This window comes from Sardina pilchardus, chromosome 14 (genome assembly GCF_963854185.1).
Source record: "Sardina pilchardus chromosome 14, fSarPil1.1, whole genome shotgun sequence".
NCBI lineage: Eukaryota > Metazoa > Chordata > Actinopteri > Clupeiformes > Clupeidae > Sardina > Sardina pilchardus.
In genome coordinates, this window is record NC_085007.1 from 921,395 (window position 1) to 934,394 (window position 13,000).

The 13,000-nt window shown below is 40.5% G+C and overlaps 1 protein-coding gene across 1 annotated transcript in view; it reads left to right on the forward strand.

The window, feature by feature from the left end:
* Nucleotides 1–1,029: 1,029 nt before the first annotated feature.
* znf618 (zinc finger protein 618) overlaps nucleotides 1,030–13,000 on the forward strand; it is a 38,553-nt gene continuing 26,582 nt past the window's right edge. Inside the window, exons 1-2 of the mRNA XM_062554273.1 lie at nucleotides 1,030–1,326; nucleotides 4,644–4,736. The gene's annotated coding sequence lies outside the window, so the exon portion shown is untranslated. The remainder of the gene's footprint in view (nucleotides 1,327–4,643; nucleotides 4,737–13,000) is intronic.

Consider the following 13,000-nt stretch of genomic DNA (forward strand, 5'->3'; position numbering starts at 1 on the left):
ATATCAACAACCTTTAGTAAAATCGAGCCCAAACTGTTGACACCCTTAATTTCATGTTAAGGTGGTGTTCAGCAAACATCTATAAAGCAAGTAATAGGCCTATATTTCATAGAAATTATTTTCCTTTTTTCTTTCTTTCTTTCTTTCTTTCTTTCTTTCTTTCTCTCCTACTTAAACTAAGATTTATCAGTTGTGAGTTTCATAGTAAAGGCGATAGCCTAATAAAGTCTTTAACAACAATAACCACTAGAACTTTGAATCTGATCTAAATCTTGCATGAGCATTCAAGCGGCACTCCTAGCCTACAAAAAAAAAAAAAAAAAAGCTCAGTGTCACAATTCACATCTGGCTGTGTGCACAAAGGCTCATGCACTTTTTATGGTGAAAATGTAATTTACAAAACATTGCATGAACTTGTAAATTTGTATTTCGAATTGGAAAAAAAGATTAAATAAATAAATAATCAAAATGTGTTGGCCAACTATCTCCATTAGAGAGTGCCACTGTGCTGAATCAGTTACACTGAACCACTGGGTGAAAAAGATTTTGGAAAGGGAGTTCTACATGAAAGACACCAAATGCAAAGTAGCCTAAGCTATCTGAACCTGTGCTGCTTGGATAAAGTTAAAGGTCTACAGATCCTTTTAGGCTATCTGGTAAAAGTTGTCATTGAAAACTGGTAGAAATGTTGTTTGTTTGATAATGGACTAACTTCAAGATTGTTTTACAGGCTGTCAAACTATGTGCCTTAGCTAGTAATTTCCACAAATTCGGCTCTCAATTAGGCTACAGTCTTACATTTATTGATGAAAACACGGTTATATTTGGACAGAAGACAGAGGAAAGTTTATTCTTTTTTTTCTCTCCACAAAATTGCTAAATATGGTCTGTGGCTGGAGCCGGCGATGTCCAGAGCACTATATGAACATTATTTCCTGGGCAACTTTACGGTCGTGCCTCCGCGGAACAGATTCCGTGTATTATTTGATGCATTGTAGCTAGCTAGAGTCAGGCGCTGCGAATTGGGAACCTGCCCTTGCATGATGGCGGATGAACGTTTTTACAGGACAGACCACCACACACACCCTGCGAGAAGGGAAACGGTGCCCAGAGAGGCGTGTTGTGTGTATCCCGCTTGAAGTGAAGCACCCGGAGACGTTCCGGAAGAACACAAGGTTGCGGGCAAATTCATTGAGAGAATTTTGAAATCCAAATGTTCCTTCACTGCCGACAGCGCCGTCACCCCAAGGTTTAAGGAGGAGGTTTCGAGGGATCCAGCGACACAACCCGAATGAGCCGCATCATTTTGGGAGGGAACGACACACGGTACTTACTTGGGTTTGACTGATTTTTAGAAATCTCAAATTTAGAAATTTCCAATGGCCACTTGCTCACGTAATTAGTCGAAACGCTTGTTTCGAAACGAATTCATGTTACGCTTGCACCAAGCTAATTCAGCCTGTTTCGTTGGCAGCGAGGGAAATGTTATAACCTGTGCTGAACGCTAATCTGTTGAATTTTTAAAAGACTGTTTAGTTTAAGTTTCAGTTCACAATTGTAGTTTGTTCTGCATGTCGCCGAGTGCTCAGTGCACTCCCCGGTGCTGTTTTGTGCTGCCTGAGAAATGAAGTTGAATGTTGAAAGAAATGTTCCGGGACGGAAAAACATGAAGGGTAGGGAAAGAATCTGAAAACACAAAACCCACACGCAGCCATGTTTGGAGAATTTTCACAGAATTTCTGACTAATTCGGCATTTTGCTCTGCCATGTGTTATTTCGCGGCGTATTACCTCAGAATTGTGTTTATTTGTTTAGAGTGCTGTTACTGTGTGGATATTTGCCTGACACGGTCCATATTTTTTGGAGAAAATGTTGACAGAACGTCTCTTAGTTCGTTTTAGTTTTGAACTTGGCGCCACCTGTCGGCGAATATTTTTTCAAAATGAACGAATTACAATTAATTTGATTGTGCATTTAATTTGAATTTCACAATCTAACCAGCAATGAATCTGAAATAGTCTGTAAGATTCTCAGTATGATTCTCTCGGCAGTTAAAATGTGCACCAGACTGTTGTGCTCCGTGTCTTCCTCTTCATAAGCTTTGTTTACATGAACGAGGTAAAGGGAGCCACAGTAAGAATGGTTGTTATTTCGTTGTTGAAGGTGATTGTTTGCATTTTATTTATTTATTTATTTTTTGTCTAAATCTTGTCAGGTTTTAAGCACTGTGAGTTTAATGATGTTCATATATCATATGATCATAAGTCATATGCAGGTCATTATGGAGATCTGTGATGTGGTGCTTATTCTATTCTATTCTTATTCTTATTCTACCCCCCCCCCCCCCCCCCCCAAACACACATACAACCCCAACTCATCTACCTGAGGAAATGATCAAATGATCAGTCCAAGGTCCAAGCTTGCTGCATTCCGAACACCAGCTTCTGTAAAGCTTGGAAAGAGATCATTTTAAACTGTGTTGTTACTGCACATAGTCCTAAGACTGTTTTTGCCTCAGAGTTAGCTGGGATCTTGTTGACCTAATCCTAGATGTCATTCAGTTTAATTAAAGAGTCTTGGGACATTTTTAAACAGTCTCACACAATTTAGACTCACATAGGATCAGGGTGTGTGACCAAATTCTGTTCCAAATTTCCCTTATGAACCCAGAACACTACAGTGAGCTTCAGGTTTGTTTTTGTTCCTTCATCTGTTTCACGTCTGTGTTTTCAGTTTTGAGGAAGTGAGGACCGAGTTCAGATGCAGGCTTACACTATATTTTCCAAAATGAGATGCTGGCAAAACCTCTTTAGTGCTGAATCTCCAAACAAAAATGAAATGCACTGACCAAACACAATATAAAAGCCTACCCACAGTGGAGAGCCTTTTTGTGTTCATCAGCAGATTATGTGAAGAGACGGGTGGGGGAAAAAAACAACAATCCTAGGTGATTTCACTGTTGTTTACATTAATCTTGTAGTCACACAAAACAATTTCCCGTAGCCGTTGGGGGAGGCCGCATTTTTGTTTTCAGTCAGCAATCCGATCTGGCAAAGCCTGTTGTCATTTCAGCAGTGACCTTTTACATCTGCTCAGATTTCAGAGGTTGGTTTCAAATTTGTCTCCGCTGCAGTGGAATATGAATTTGAACTTTGACTCTCCTGGTTTCAATCCTGGCTGGCAAACATGCTCCCGATATTGGAAAATTAAATCAAAGCAAGAATGATTTTTTTATATAAGCTATGTGGGGGGAGGAGATGGAGAGGAGGGAACAGCATAAATGCCGGTAGCAGACAGCAGATGTGGCGAAGATTGCGCCTCGTGATGTTATTTAATAGGACATGTTTATATTGCCTGTGACTGTTTATTTCTGCAGCTTGGCATTTTGAAAATTGTCATGAGAGATAAAGGTATATCGCCCCGAATCATTCATGGCTGTGAGCAACCTTTTTGTGCAGGAAGGAATAAGAGAAGTCTAGGCTCAGGTATAATGTTGTAGCATAAAGTTACCGCCATTTTGTTTTCCTAGTAAATGACTAACTGGAATTGCCTGCTCTCGGAAAGGAGCCATTTCAGTTAAAATTGTTTCTGTCGAAACGAGGGAGGCAGGAAGGCTCCAGTTTTAATAAACACTCTGCTGAATTTAGACTCCTGTTGACATTTAATTTTTGCCCACAGTGACTTACAAAATTGCCTCTGCCTTTTTTTTTAATGTTAATGTAAATTTATGACTTCTGCTCTGGAAAATGTTTCCGCCTTAAAGGAGAGAACCCAAAATGGTGGAGTCGGTGACAAAGTGAGGAATTCACAGTGTGCTGTTCTGTAAATAGATGTCTGTCTGTGTGAGGCATTCTCGGCTGTTCCAGAAGAATAGTCATTGTTTGTAATGTGGTTGCAAAATTAGGCCTCACTTGTGAATTGCCACATCCTTGGAGGAATGAAAAAAAACATACAAAGGCAAAATTGTGTAATTTTAGTTGTTTACTTCAGTTCTGAGCCGTTTGAATTGTGTAATCCTCTGAGTAGAAAATTAGACAGTGAAAAGTGAAATTGGCACCGATTTTGAAAGCTTGACATTGACCGAATGGTGTATGCCTAAGCTAAAAGAAACGGATCCTGAAGTTGTAGGACTGTTCCCTAGGGAAACATGCTGAAGAGTAGCTAAAAATACTGCCTTCATCTTCTCAGACTTCTATCCAAGTCAAACAAAAAAAAGTTTGGGTTTTTTTTCTTCAGATTTTGACCAGGATTGTTGTAGTGTCCAAGGACACTGTTTCCACAAGCTGCACCATGTTTGGGCTGCATTCACATGTGTCCTCTTCTGTAGAGAGGGCAAGCAGAGCTAGCGTCGTCTCTCTCGGTCTGAGATGTCCACTGGAGGTGTTGTCAGTGTCTCTGCCTCTATCTCCTCACATGGGAGAAAAGCACTTAGCTTCCACCCCCCAACACACACACACGCACACACACACACACACACGCAGACACACACGCTACCACCACCTTGTGCATAAATTCTTGAAACTTTCCACAAGGCAGCGAGTGTAAATTTCTACCGTTAACTTCCTCCGCTCCCGGGCCTTGGGCTAGTGCAGCATGAGGTCAGACGAATGGCTAATTTTAACCCGTCACACTCCTGCTTTCAGGTCTCACTCTGTCTCTCTCGCCGGCTCTCTGGGAAGACGGTGGAATTGGAGTTCTGACCGGACCCCAGACCCCTCAGGCTGCGTTGTGGAGAGGTAGGCCTCCTCGATGCCCCCCCCCCCCCCTCGCATAACACCCAGACCCCATCCTTGAGGCAGAGCCAGGCCTCGCTTTCATTTCCTCTGCTATTAGCAGACGGAGAGGAGGGAGCGCATGACGTCATTGTGTGCAGCTACTTAATGTCTGTTGTGTTTTAATAGGAAACCACAACTCTTATCTCCAACCTGTTTGAAATTAACTTCCGTCTCGAGTCACCTCCTCTCTCTGTGTGTGTGTGTGTGTGAGTGTGTGTGTGTGTGTGTGTGTCTGTGTGTGTGTGTGTGTGTGTGTGTGTGTGTGTGTGTGTGTGTGTGTGTGTGTGTTTGTGTGTGTTTGTGTGTGTTTGTGTGTGTTTGTGTGTGTGTGTGTCTGTGTGTGTCTGTGTGTGTGTGTGTGTGTGTGTGTGTCTTGCTGCTCTGTGGTTTTTCTTAGTATTGCATTCATTTGTGTGAGTGTGAGGACTTAAAGGACCCTTGTTGTTCTATGTTTTTTCCAGACATTGCATGAAGGTGTGTGTGTGTGTGTGTGTGTGTGTGTGTGTGTGTGTGTTTGTATGTTGTGCAGAGGAATGCTGTGAATCAATTTCATACTCTTAAAATAAGTGGCCCGCCAAAACCCTTCACTGTCATTTAATGGTGATTAGATATATCAGCACACCTGATATATATAAAAACTGTGGCGATACGGCCTTAGGAGTGTGATGTAAGAGATTTGAGATTTGAGTATGCAGCGCCTTGACATGTTTCTGCTGCCGTATGTTTGTACTGTGCTGGTCTGGCTGTAAATATATGCCTTTTTGGTCTGTATTTTTCTCTGGTGATATGGAATTAAACCTTTGTTGGTTTCATGAATTTATGTATGAACTGAAAGAATTGCTGTTGAAAACAGATGCTGAAACACCCTCCACCCCCACCTCGCAACTACCCAATATCCTTGGTTTTTAGAGCAGACTCTAAAAGTTCAGGCTTTCTAAAAATGAAAATGCGCAGTTGAAGGCAATTTATATGAAATGTGTGTGTGTGTGTGCGTGTGTGTTTGTGTGTTTGTGTGTTTGTGGGGGCATTGTTAGGCAGATAAATTGCCCTTTAGTTTAATGGATCTATACATCACAATAGGGCAGGTCGGCTTGCCAGCTCTTGCTGCATAGCAATTTTGATTTTCATCAAAAATTTAATCTGGCCGTGTTCAAGGGCTTAGCGGCAGGCCGGATACTGCCTTGAATTTCTAATTTTAGTCTGTTCTTTCAGGATTTATATTTGAGTTTCCTTTCAATATCCCCCCCTTTATTAAAATTTAATTCACATTTGCATATAAATTGAAAAAGGTTTTATGGAGATTGCTGTGCCATTGGATTGGAATTTTTAAGACATGACTTTTTTTTTCTTTTTTTTTCTGTTTTCAAACCAGTCTAGATAATGGAGGTGGAGGGAGAAAAAAAGGGAGGGAAACAAAATAAAAGATTTTTTTTTTTCTCTGGGATGTATATTTTTGCATTATTGCCGCCGACAATTTCCAAAAGCAATCATGGAGATGTAGGGGGAAAGCAGTGTGGAGGTTATTGGGAATGAGGGAGGCGGTAATCACTTTAAGCCTCAGTGTGCTATGCTATAATAATAGAGCCCCATTTGGTATTGCAATATTATTTGCAAAAGTCATCTCCATTACTGCGCATGTATCTCAAGTACATTGTATAGTCATGCGGATTTTAGCACATCAATTCGAATTGTCACATCATGTGTCCAGTTGCCATAGAAATATGAAGCAATGTTAGCACATAGTGCTATACTGAATAGTACGCACACAGTAGTAAACGCATATTATGGCAAATGTTGGAAAGCTTTACCCCCCTAAAAGGGCAAGTAATGCAGTTGGTTTTCTGTTATAAATACTTTGACCACGATAAAACAGAATTACAATATGTGTCTGTCTTCAATAATGAAGAATGGCACTGTTCTCATTTTTCAATGTCTTTCGTTGTGTCGCAAACACATTCTCTGTGGTGGCAAGGATCCAATGTGTTTGCCTAATTGGAGTGTGTAGCAAATATGTGCAGCCTTGATGACATGACAGCCTGCTAAAATTTAAAACCTTTTTGGACTTGTAAATTCAGCGTTATTATCCCACTGCTGAAGTTTTATAATTTACTCTCCTGAGACTCCCAAGGAGATGAACGTCATCAGCTTTTTCACCAAAGGCAGCAGTGCCCGAGTCTTCATGTGTCCACGACTATTCCTCACGGTTCTCCCTATTGCACTGGTAGAAAAAGGTTGCAACCTATGATTTGCTTCTTTATATTGGACCAGCATGAAGCCCAATCAGTGGGATCAATAAATCCCTCTTTTGCGGCTGACTGATTTCTTTCATCTCTGTTGAAATTGTAGGAGGGGAAAGGGAGGCAGAGATGTACAGCCTGTGGCAACTCTCCTTTATTGGCATCCAGCCCGTGCAAATGTTGAAAATCGAATTATAAAACGGACATTTCAACTTCTGAAATATGATTGTCTGAGTCATATTTGAAGCCTTTCTCGTTAAATGCTCTCGTAATGAAGTCACACGTTTGACCGCATATCAATTCGATTTACTGTACAGCAGCAGGAAAGTGCTGACTTTTGTGGTTGTGTTGCTAGGCAACTGGAAGCTACGCTACAATGATTTGTTTGTAAGTTGCCTTTATTGATAAATATAAATTAACATATTGATTGGACAATGGTCTAATGCATTCTGTTAAAGTGACTTTCTTTACAAATAGCCTTATGCCACTACATTTGGTTCTTTATTTCAGCACTGCACACGCCAACTGCTGTAATTCCACAATATACTGTAGATTAGCCTGCCACGTTAAAAGGTTCGGCCCTGCCCAATCAACACACTATTGTAGTGCAGTTCTGCCCAATCAACACACTATTGCAGTGCAGTTCTGTGGACGTGATTTTGATCAAGTATGCAGTGCACTGCTGCCTATTTGGTTGTGATGCCATTGCCGTATGTGAGTATGTGAGTGTGACTTTTCATGGATTTAGTTGTCTGAAGATATGTTTGCTGGTTCCAGCAACATCATTCTGACAGAGTGATTGGGTAGAATTCTTCATCAAATATGTTGCAGAGTACAGTGAATTCAGAAAGTGTGACATGAATGGTGTGTCAAAAAAAACAAAGTTCTGTATTTCTGTCCGAACCAGTGAGGTAGCAGTTTCATTAGATATGAAAATCTGTTGGCTTTAGCTCATACAAAGATCATTAAGGGGCGGAGCAAGATACTTCATGAGAAGCCACTTCCTGGAACCCGAATCGCAAGAGGGGGGGTCAAAATCCCCCTTTATGCAGAGCAGAGGCAGCAACTGTTCCATTGAAGTCTATGGACATAGATCAGAATTTCAACTATATGCTAAAATCTCCATTCTCTAGAGTTAGGAATGTGAATTTTGGGCACGGTTTCATGACCCTCAACCCCTTCTGACCACTTCAGGTACCATTTTAGCATTTTTGAGCATTCCCGTCTGGAGAAAATCGACTTTATATCAGGTGTGCCCCTCTTGTTTATTCTGCTTATGTTGGCCGGTTGCTACGTACACTCTACCTTGACAACACATTAGCCAGCCAGCTGAACCAAATCCTGATTTGTGCTAACGACGATCAGATGGCGCTGGGGTAACTTAATGAGAACAGCGACATATTTCCATTATTCCATTGATGTTTTTATTCAATTCCTCGAAATGTATGCTTTGTGTGTGTTACTTCCATATTAGAACTAATAAATGTAGAGGGCTTGAAAGAGCAGCAAGATTATTTTGGAACATCATCAAGCATTGATAATCGAGTGCTTGATTTTGTACACCTGTGGAAAGGGACGTGATGAAACCCATGAATATGTCTGACACGCAATGACGCGCCTCTTTATGCAGAGGAAGTGATCCCCGTTTTGCGCCCATAGACATGAACTACGACGACGTATCTTGCTACGCCTTAAGGATCTTTGGCTCATAGCATTAAACGTAATACTTATGCCGCAAAACATTAACACTAAATCCTGCAATGAAACATACCGTAATTTCCCAACTATTAGCCGCGGCTTATACATTGATTTTGCAACATTTCTTCAGCTATGAGGTTATTATATGGGGGCAGTTAATATAGTCTCCATATTGGTTTCGTTTGTTTCTTTTAACTTGCATGAAACACTGTCCTGCAGCTTATACACAATGTGGCTAATACACAGGAAATTACTGTTGTAGGTCAAGTGCAGTATGTGCATTGTGCTTATCAGTGTTAGTTCATATTGCCTTTGATTATAACACTGGTAGTGTTGACATTAATGGAAGCACTTTTCTATGACTAGTGTGTTAAGTGATAGCCAAACAAGGCTGAAGGAGAGATTGTGCAACCAATCCCAGTAGTCTAAAGAACACGTCAGCTGTTCCCCTCAGACATCGGTTGGCCTCTTTATGGAAAACTGCTTTGCATGGTTTGGATTTACATGGCTAATGTCAGCTCAGCTTGCCAGTTGAAGTTTGTTTGGTTTGACCATACACAACACAACACGTTGCCTTCCTGCAAAACTTAACAGGGCTTTTCGTGCATTTAAAAGTGAAATGAACACACACACACACACACACACACACACACACACACACACTTCTTCAGCCTGTTTGTTATGCGTGCTTTGTAGCACTATGTAATTGTGTTTCACCTTGTATCTTGCTCACATTGAGTTAATTTGAGTAAGTTAACTGTAAGCATTAGAGAGAGAGCTCGAGTAGGTGCAGTGCTGATTCAAACCAAACCCACGTCTGAGGTGCGTTCAAATTTGGTAAACAGTGGCAAACGTTCGTGGTGAACATGTTTTCTTTGAACAGTGCAATTTGAACGATTTGGTATTAACATTCCATTCTAACAGTAATTGTTGCGTTCATCAAACTCATGTCCACCACCTCCTCAGACTGTTTGCGATTGTTAGCAAACATTTGGCAAAAATTCAAGGCTAACGGAATACTGTTTGCGATCGTTCGCAAACTTGAACGCACCTCTGTGTTAGAGCAACCCTAATCTCTTTTTATTTTAACAGAACTTCAGAAAAGTGCTTTGGTCAAAAATAGTTAAGCCTTTGATGCAATGCAGTTATTTATGTAAACTGTTATTAATTTGCTATTACACTAACACCCAATAATTTGCTATCACCCAATAGTGGCGGTGTAAAAGAGTGGTGCTGACATGTTCTGGACCCAATAGTGGCGGTGTAAAAGAGTGGTGCTGACATGTTCTGGACCCAATAGTGGCGCTGTAAAAGAGTGGTGCTGGACATGTTCTGGACCCAATGCACTTTGTTTCTACTGCACAAGAGGCGTGATCAATGGGCATCGTTCAAATGACTCCGTACACTTGGACAGTCCTTCAACCAATCAGACCAACGATCCAGAGCGTCTTTTGGATAATTTAGTTTCTGATTGGAGCCAAAGGTTCTGGCAGGGAACAGAGGAGATAGATGTGCAGGGTTCAAGCCTGAGCTGCCGGATGAAGTCCAAATTCACCAGAAGTTCAGGCAGGGTTCACCCAGCCTACTTTTATTGTACATAAAGGAAAATATTTTTTTATAGCTTTTCCTTCTTTTTTTTTTAAATCTTGATGGTTTCAGCTCACAGCCCAAGAAAATAGTAAAAAAAGGGGGAAAATCCACTATCTCAAAATATTAGAATAAATAATGTATAGCACAGATCTTAGTCTGGTTCAGTACACACAACCACAACCATGGACAAGACTGCTGACTTGACAGTTGTCCAGAAGACACTCACTGACACCCTCCAAAGCATCCTGGCCTTCCATATTCCATAGCACCTCAGCAGTGCCACAGGCTGATTGCCACTATGCCACCTCAGCAGTGCCACAGGCTGATTGCCACTATGCCACACGTATTGATTCACATATTGACGTCACTTATGCTTGAACTTATACTTATTCTTGAATTTCCCCTTGGGGATCAATAAAGTATCTATCTATCTATCTATCTATGCAAAAGGAGCCCCGACCAAGTATTGAGTGTATTCATTAACCAGTTCAGAATAGTCGGATTAGTTACAGTATGTACTTTTCATAAGGTTGACATTTCTGTAATATAAACTCTATATTATAATATTTTGAGATACTGGATTTTTGACTATGAGCCCTAATCGTCAAGAGGAAGCGGAAGAAAGGCTTACAACATTTCACTTCAATTGTGATGAATCTAGAGATACAGTAGGAAAGCTTCACTTGAAAATGTGAGGTGAATGTGAAAAAATAATTTCATGGGTAAAAAAAGTGAGTGTGAAAAAGAAAAAAAGCTCCATCTCACACACTCCATCTCAAACACACACCATCTCCTTTTTCTTTCTCGCTCTCTCTCTCTCCTGCCTGTCAATAAATAACCTTTTTGGAATAATGTCAAAAATATGTATCTTCAGGGTTGCTCAGATATTCGCTGTTAGCATGTTAACCAGCTGGGCTCAATCCACCACAGATTCTGTGCAGTCGGTTGATGTTGGAGTGGCCCAGATTAAGATCAGCCTAAATTCAATCACATCCGTCATGCTATATTGGGCCCACCGCCTCTGCTCCCTTGGCCACAACCTTTTGCTTTACTTCTGCAAATGCACAGAAGTAACTATTATTAAAGTGTAACTTTATGATATAACTATATGCTCCCCGAGCGCCGCTGGTTGGGCAGGCAGCTCACTGCTCTGGGTTAGTGTGTGATTCACCTCAATGTGTGTGTGCTGTGTGTTTACTAATTCGGTTAAATTGGGTTAAATGCAGAGAAACAAATTTCCCTCACGGGATCAAAAAAGTATATATTCTATTCTATTCTATTCTATTCTATTCTATTCTTATTAAAGTGTAACTACAGTATTTGATTATGCACAGAAGTAACTATTATTAAAATGTAACTATATGATTATGGACGTTATATACGTCAAACTGAGTGATGCAACTAAGCAGTGTGCTTGGGAGTGTAAGCTCATTCAGATAGCTTGCTAATAGCTAATCACGGTTGCATAGCTGCTGTGAAGTCTTATTGTACTGTAGGGTACTGGGTGTTTTAGTGATCCTAGTGACTGCCAGGGGTCTTTTCCAATGCTCGGTATCATTTTTCTTGTCTCTTGCTCCATATTTAGGAGAGTTGCCTCATTCTCTGATTTGTAGGTTATGGGCTAGTTGAGCGGCATTATATTCCAAGTGTATATTTCTTAACTCACATGCAGCTGGTGTGGTGTCTGGATTTGATTGGTGGTCCTGACATGCACACTTGTCCTGGTGGATTTATTGTTCCTCTTCCTTGTTCTTGTAACATACAGTCTATAAAATGATGGGAGGGAAGCCATGTTGCAAAGAAAAAGGTGCAATGGTTTGCGTGCAGGACCTAAAATCAAGCCTATCCTGAAGCACTGTATGTGCGTTCTCTGTTTTCATATGAAGGTACTGTAGATTTGTGTCTTTATTATTAAATCATAAAAAAGTGCGCTTCAATCAAAAAATATATTCACTTCTGTCAAAGAAAACACATTCAATCAAAGAAAAAAAGTGTTTGAATGCAACAAAAAAATTGAGACTCAAAAAAATGCCTTTGAAGACCTTATTTCTTTGATTGAAAATGTTTTTTGTGATAGAAGTGAAAGTTTTTTTGTTTAAAGCAGCTTTTTTGATTGAAGTAATGTTTTTTTGTGTTTGGGCCATAATATGGGTAGGACATTTGTGTCTTTATTATTCAATAGCAAAAGATGTTGCCTCAAAGAAAAAAAAAAGAAAAAATCAATCAAAACCCCAACTTCAATAGAACTAAAAAAAAAACAATTTCAGTCATTGAAAAAAGTTTTTGAATGCCAAAACTATTTGAGACCCAAAGAATTGCATTTTAAACCCTTTTTTTCTTTGATTGAAAATGTTTTCTTTCTCTCTCTCTCTCTCTCTCTGAAATAGTGAGTTTGTTCTAAAGGTCCTTGGTGTCCCCCCCCCCCCCCCCCCCCCCTCAGATATTTGTGCTTGTTGTTGATGTTGTTGTTATTGTTTGGCTGCACCTCACTTTGGTTGCTCATAACACATTAATGGGTCCGTTCCCCTGGCGGTGGGAGCTCAGGACAGTGGAAAGGTTTGATCAGAGATCTACATTGACCTTTGACCTTTGGCCTTTGCCACTCTGCGAATTAATGAAAAAGCTTCATTTCAGAGAAGTGTGCTATTGTCATGTCTGACATGCAACCTTTGATGTGTGTCAAGCTAAATCACTCTGTTT